Source organism: Giraffa tippelskirchi, chromosome 6 (assembly GCF_054371585.1).
Source record: "Giraffa tippelskirchi isolate mGirTip1 chromosome 6, T2T-mGirTip1v1.2.pri, whole genome shotgun sequence".
Classification (NCBI taxonomy): Eukaryota; Metazoa; Chordata; class Mammalia; order Artiodactyla; family Giraffidae; genus Giraffa; species Giraffa tippelskirchi.
In genome coordinates, this window is record NC_137280.1 from 43656280 (window position 1) to 43663666 (window position 7387).

The 7387-nt window shown below is 41.1% G+C and overlaps 1 pseudogene; it reads right to left on the minus strand.

The window, feature by feature from the left end:
* Positions 1 to 1168: 1168 nt before the first annotated feature.
* Positions 1169 to 1927, minus strand: LOC145510770 (small ribosomal subunit protein eS1 pseudogene; annotated as a pseudogene).
* Positions 1928 to 7387: the final 5460 nt, after the last annotated feature.

A 7387-nucleotide genomic window follows, 5' to 3' on the forward strand; every position in this document is an offset into this window, starting at 1 on the left:
TCTAATTGCTTTAACTTAAACTTGAAGCCTATTGCAAACTTCTTGGAACTAGTTCAACCACTGTGGATATTTATTTAAACTTGAGAAAGAGAATTTCCGGCACTCCTAATTCAAATATTGCAAAGTCCATTAGGCAGGGTAATTAGCGTGCACCCAGCCAAACTTGGAACCGACTGGTCAAAGTGCATACCTGATTTACTCTCTGGGTTTAACCCTTCACTTCTTCTCTGGAAAGATAAAAAAAGCTTTGATGATAATGCTGTTTGGAATATGAACTACAATATTCTGAATATACCCCAACCATCAGTTCCTCCCTAGCGGATCTCTGAGTCCAAACAGTGATGACAGCCATTAGATAGACACTGTTAAAAATGACGTGCTGACGAGAGAGGATTTATATCCCATTACCAATCCCCTGTGCCATGCCATGAACCTTCAACTAGACATTTTATCATGTTGGTTGCCGCTCTCTGCATTTTCTCTAATTTGTCTCTTTTTCAACATGTGGTATCCCAAACTAAAAGCAGTTGAAATATGTTCAGGCAAGACTAGTGCCAAGTCACTGGAAATAATTTTTTTCTGGTTCGGAACATAATGCTTCCATTAATACAGACTGATATCACTTTGAACGGATTTGAGGGATCTCTCTTTTTAACAAATCATGGAGGGGGTTGTTGACTTTAACAGCTCTCAAAATATGCTAAGGCATGGAGCAGCAACATACAGACAATACAGTGGTAGGTAACATTGAGAGAGGTGAATTATGTTGTCTTTGGTAGCCCCCCTACAAGTCTTCTCAAGTGGCTATCCATCCTCCAGCCCCACAGCCAGCCCATCTCATCTATATATAAACTAATCTTAACTAGAGAGTGTGAAAAGTTAAATTCTTTGTAGATATAGGAATACATTCTCCTACACTGCCCCACCTACAACCCACACCCATGAACTCTTAGGTTTCTACATTTTCAATGTGATTCTTGAGAACAGGAAAGAATTCAAAACCAAAGCAATGAAGTTACTCTATGTACTGTGAGGTCATATTTCACTTGGGAGTTGGGTTTAAAGTTAGTGCAAATTACAAAAACCAAGCTGAGTCAAAATTATCTCTGGAAATCTTTTTTTTTTAGCCACAAATAAGACCTTTTGTTGCCATTAAAAAGCCTGCATTTTAAACAGATTCTTGCACTGGGGGCTCGTATCCATCAGTTTGTTTAACTTTAGCACCTGTCTCATCCTCAGCAGCTTTTCCAGAACCTTCATCATGTAGTTCCATGAGTTTTCCCAATTCAAACTTGGACTTCTTCAGCATTTTTACTTTTCTAACAAAGACATCGTAAAGCAGATAAATAGATTGGCAAGCCTTTTCTATGTCTTTTCCAATGCTGTCTGGAATCAATTTACTGACCACCTCTTTCAAGTCATTTGTCTGCACCCCTCAGGTCATGATTTCCATCATCTCCATGTGAATCTGGCATATCTGCTTGTGCTGGACATAAGAGGTCTTCTGAATTTGATTACTGTGTTTCTTAGTAAAGCCCACACAGGACAGATGAAGCAAATAACCATCGGTAGTCTTGACAACAACGTGAGCTTCAGTCATGGTCTACCATTTTTTTGACCGTGGAGCACACTTAGTCACAGGTAAGATCTATGCCATGGAAATTAGTCAGGCAGTTTTTGCCTTGAACATCGTCCTTAATTAGCTTGAATTTTCTAAAGGCAACTTCATCATTCTGCAGATCAGCAAGATTCACTTCAGAAATACAACCCTTGAGGCCATCAGATTCCATTTTGGTTCCTTGAGTTCTCATGACCAGTGTTTTCCGAGAATAGCTGGTGCTTTCACATCATACCAATATTTCTTAGAAAATGGGTCAACCACTTTCTTCGTGGCTTTCATAAGGCACTTTTTCTTGCCAACCACCATGATGCTGTTCAGAAGACCAAAAGGGCTAGAAATCTTAAGGGGGCTGTGGTAGGCAGAATTTGGGAGATGACCTCCTGAGAGTCCTTTTCCTGGTCGTTCAATCACACACCTATCTGACTACCATTGTGAAGGGATTTTTTGCAGGTGCAAAGCCCCTAATCAGTTAGATTTTAAATACAGAGAGTATTGGGGTAAGCCTGACCCAATTGAGAGAACTTTGAAAGCAGAATATTTGCTGAGGCTGGTATTAGCAAGGGAATTCAGAGAGACTGAAAGAACCACACAGATTTTCTTAAGCCATTGCTGGCTTGCAGATGGAAGGGAGGACCAGAGATTGGCCACTATCTACTGAAAGTGACCCCTGGCCAACAGATGGCAAATGAACAAGGACCTTAGTCCTACAGCAACAAGAAACTGAAGGCTGTCAATAACTTGAAGTGAGCCTGGAAGCAGATTCTTCCCAAGCCTCCAGACAGGAGCCCAGCCCAGCCAACACCTTGATTTCAGTCTTTTGAGACTCTAAGCAGAGAAACCAGCCAAAATAGCCCACATTTCTGACCTAAAGAACTGTGAGCTAATAAACAAGTATGTGCAAACTGCCGAGTGTGCCAAACAAAATGAAAAACTAATATTATTCAATATAACAGCATGAGGTTATGCTGTTTAAATTACTTTTTATTAATTTAAATTCTGTCACACTAGCCACGAATCAAGTACACCATAGTCACATGTGGCGACTTGCTACCATATTGAACACTAGAAACTACAGAACTTGTCCATCATCACAAAATGTTCTATTGGACGGAATGCTCTGAAAGATCCAAAAGAATCAGTTTTCAGGACTTCCCTGGTGGTCCAAAGGCAAAGACTCTGCACTTTCAATGCAAGGGGCCAGGGTTCGATGCCTGGTCAGGAAACTAGATCCCATATGCTGCAACTAAGAGCTTGTGTGCAGCAACTAAAAATCCCTCATGAATGCAACTAAGACCCGGAGCAGCAAAAATTATAAATTTAAAAAAAATAGAAAGAAGAATCAGTTTTCCTGTAGTTTTAGCCCAGATTAATATTATGTTCATAGTACTTATCATGAACATCCTATTGCAAAATTCAGACTTAAACTGAAGAAAGTATGGAAAATCACTAGACCATTCAGGTGTGACCTAAATCAAATCCCTTATGATTATACAGTGGAAATGAGAAATAGATTCAAGGGATTAGATCTGATAGACAGAGTGCCTGAAGAACTATGGATGAAGGTTCATGACATTGTATAGGAGGCAGTGATCAAGACCATCTCCAAGAAAAAGAAGTGTAAAAAAGCAAAGTGGTTGTCTGAGGAGGCCTTACAAATAGCTAAGAAAAAAAGAGAAGCTAAAGGCAAAGGAGAAAAGGAAAGATGTACCCATTTGAACGTAGAGTTCCAGAGAATAGCAAGGAGAGAAAAGAAAGCCTTCCTCAGTGATTAATGCAAAGAAATAGAGGAAAGCAATAGAATGGGAAAGACTAGAGATCTCTTCAAGAAAATGAGAGATACCAAGGGAACATTTCATGCAAAGATGGGCTCAATAAAGGAAAGAAATGGTATGGACCTAACAGAAGCAGAAGATATTAAGAAGAGGTGGCAAGAATACACAGAAGAACTATACCAAAAAGATCTTTATGACACAGATAACCATGATGGTGTGATCACTCACCCAGAGCCAGACATCCTGGAATCTGAAGTCAAGTGGGCCTGAGGAAGCATCACTACGAACAAAGCTAGTGGAGGTGATGGAATTCCAGCTGAGCTATTTCAAATCCTGAAAGATGATGCTATGAAAGTGCTGCACTCAATATGCCAGCAAATCTGGAAAACTCAGCAGTGGCCACAGGACTGGAAAAGGTCAGTTTTCGTTCCAATCCCAAAGAAAGGCAATGCCAAAGAATGCTCAAACTACTGCACAATTGCACTCATCTCACATGCTAGTACAGTAATGCTCAAAATTCTCCAAGCTAGGCTTCAGCAATATGTGAACCGTGAACTTCCAGATGTTTAAGCTGATTTTAGAAAAGGCAGAGGAACCAGAGATCAAATTGCCAATATCCGTTGGACCATTGAATAAGCAAGAGAGTTCCAGAAAAACATCTATTTGTGCTTTATTGACTATGCCAAAGCCTTTGAACTGTGTGGATCACAATAAACTGTGGAAAATTCTGAAAGAGATGGGAATACCAGACCACCTGACCTGCCTTTTGAGAAACCTGTATGGAGATCAGGAAGCAACAGTTAGAACTGGACATGGAACAACAGATTGGTTCCCAATAGGAAAAGGAGTACATTAAGGCTGTATATTGTCACCTGCCTATTTAACTTATAAGCAGACTACATCATGAGAAACGCTGGGCTCGAAGAAGCACAAACTGGAATCAAGATTGCCGGGAAAAATATCAGTAACCTCAGATACGCAGATGACACCACCCTTATGGCAGAAAGTGAAGGAAAACTAAAGAGCCTCTTGATGAAAGTGAAAGAGGAGAGTGAAAAAGTTGGCTTAAAGCTCAACATTCAGAAAACTAAAATCATGGCATCCGGTCCCATCACTTCATGGGAAATATGTGGGGAAACAGTGGAAACAGTGTCAGACTTTATTTTGGGGGGCTCCAAAATCACTGCAGATGGTGACTGCAGCCATGAAATTAAAAGATGCTTACTCCTTGGAAGGAAAGTTATGACCAACCTAGACAGCATATTAAAAAGCAGAGACATTACTTTGTCAACAAATGTCTGTCTAGTTAAGGCTACGGTTTTTCCAGTAGTCATGTATGGGTGTGAGAGTTGGACTATAAAGAAAGCTGAGCTGAAGAACTGATGCTTTTGAACTATGGTATTGGAGAAGACTCTTGAGAGTCCCTTGGACTGCAAGGAGATCCAACCAGTCTATCCTAAAGGAAATCAGTCCTGAATATACATTGGAAGGACTGATACTGAAGCTGAAACTACAATACTCTGGCTGCCTGATGCGCAGAACTGACTCATTGGAAAGACCCTGATGCTGGGAAAGATTGAAGGCAGGAGGAGAAGGGGACGACAGAGGATGAGATGGTTGGATGTTATCACTGACTCAATGGACATGAGTTTGGGTAAACTTTGGAGTTGGTGATGGACAGGGAAGCCTGGCGTGCTGCAGTCCATGGGGTCGAAAAGAGTTGGACACGACTGAGCAACTGAACTGAACTGAACTGTACATTACTTTAAGCAGCAAATATTACATTAATTGCATTTAAGGACCATGTGGTAAGTAAAATTTATATCTTTAATGCTATAGATGAGATGGTTGGATGGCATCATTGACTCAATGGACATGAGTTTGAGCAAACTCTGGGAGATGTTGAAAGATAGGGAAGCCTGGTGTGCTGCAGTCCATGGGGTCTCAAAGAGTGAGACACAAGTAAGCAACTAAACAAGAACAACAATGCTATAGTCACATTTAGCCCTGTGAGATGCTCACACCATGGAGAAACAAAAGGGAACTAAGACTGATCAAGGGAAACAGATTTCTCCCTTCCATTTCCTGCTTACACTCAGACACATAATCAATTTGTGGAATGGTGAGTAGAATCTGTGATATTATTTCCACCCTCTCTCTCTGAACTCCTAGAGTTGGACTTGTTTCACTTAAATGTGCACATGACGTGATTCTACTATACCCGCCATACTTATTTGCAGAAGGCTAGCAATCATACATCTGAGCCATCTCATAAAAGAGAACAAGCTGGAACTAACTTTGGAGTCTCTGACATTTTGGCAAAAAGGAAACTCTGGTCATTCAATCCCAAGCCCAGGAAAGTCTAACCCTGGCTAATAGTGTAGGGATACTGTAAAGGAACAAACCAAGGATGAGCACCCAGGCTTGAAGGTGACAGCAATTCTAGGTATCAATTAAAGTAGGGGTGGGAGGCCACAAAATTGCTTTCCTGAAAAGCGATAAGATTTTGACCAGTTATATCAGGTATTTTTTCCATTTGCATATATTTCACAAACCTAAAAATAAAGAATCACATTTTAAGCCTTTTTTATTTTGCAACAGACAGCTCCATCCCATGGGGTGTGCTTATGACTATCTCTGAAGCTATGGCAAGACCACACAGTCACATGTCAGGTGTCCTAATTAAAACCTGAAAATCAGATTTTGGTTTAAGTCCTGGCAGATAAAGAAAACAGAGGAATTAGATAAAAGGCCAAATCAGGACTCAAGTCATACCAGAAAAAAGGAAGGAGAGAACTCGATAACAGGGCCCTGGGAAGACGGAAAAAATTGGGAAACAAGGAACAAAAGACCCAGTCAGGTGGCCCTACACTGACATGTATCACTGATCAGGACACAGACATGTTTTAATGGTCAGAAAGCCTACAATTCAATGGGCTCTCGAGCTCAGTTCAATCTTAGTGACATAATGGGGGAGAGCAGGCCAGTTCCAGACCACTCTTCTTTTAAAAAGTGGAAACCACACACACACACACACAAAGAAATATCATGGGGTTACTGTATTTAAAATAGATAACCGACAAAGACCTACTATATAGCACAGAGAACTCAGTACAATATTCTTTAATATCCTAAATGGGAAAAGAATTTGAAAAGGAATCAGATCCTTGTATGGTTATAACTGAACCACTTAGCTGTGACACCTGGAACTAACACATCACTGTTAATCACTATGTCATTGTTTAGTTGCTAAGTTGTGTTTGACACTTGTTTATGATCCCATGGATTGCAGCCTGCCAGGCTCCTCTGTCCATGGGATTTCACAGGCAAGAATACTGGAGGAAGTTCATTTTAATCACTATACTCCAATATAAAAAACAAATAAACCAAAAAAAAGTGGAGAGGGTTTCCTATGCACCGCAGAGCCAGTGGCCACCGGCACATGACCTAAGCCAGGAGGTACAGACGTCACCACAGGCATCATCAACTCAATGGACATGAGTTAGAGCAAGCTCCTTGGAAGATACTGAAGGGCAGGAAATCTTGGCAAGCTGCAGTCCATGGAGTCACAAAGAGTTGGACATGACTGAGTGAATGAATAGCAAAAACAGGCAGCCAAGATAGGGACAAGCTGACACAGCGGTGATAAGTCTGTAGGTGGGAACAGGAAAGGAGATGCCACCCCAAGGCTCTCCACTCCAGCAACAAAGTTCTTCACCCAGCAGGAGATGGTCAATGATGCCTTCCTCTCTCCTCCATGAGTTCTCCTTTCTACTCTGTAGCCCTCCCTGCTGCTTTCTATTTCTCACTCCTGGACACATATCCTGTATCCCACCTTGTGTTCAGTTTACTGTCAAATAACCCCAGCTCAGGACATTATACCTCTTTCAGACCAAGTTATTTGTATATGTATGAGATATAAATACATATAGGAACATCCCTGGGGGTCCAGTGGTTAAGACTCTGCACTTTCAATGAAGGGACTGTGAGTTCA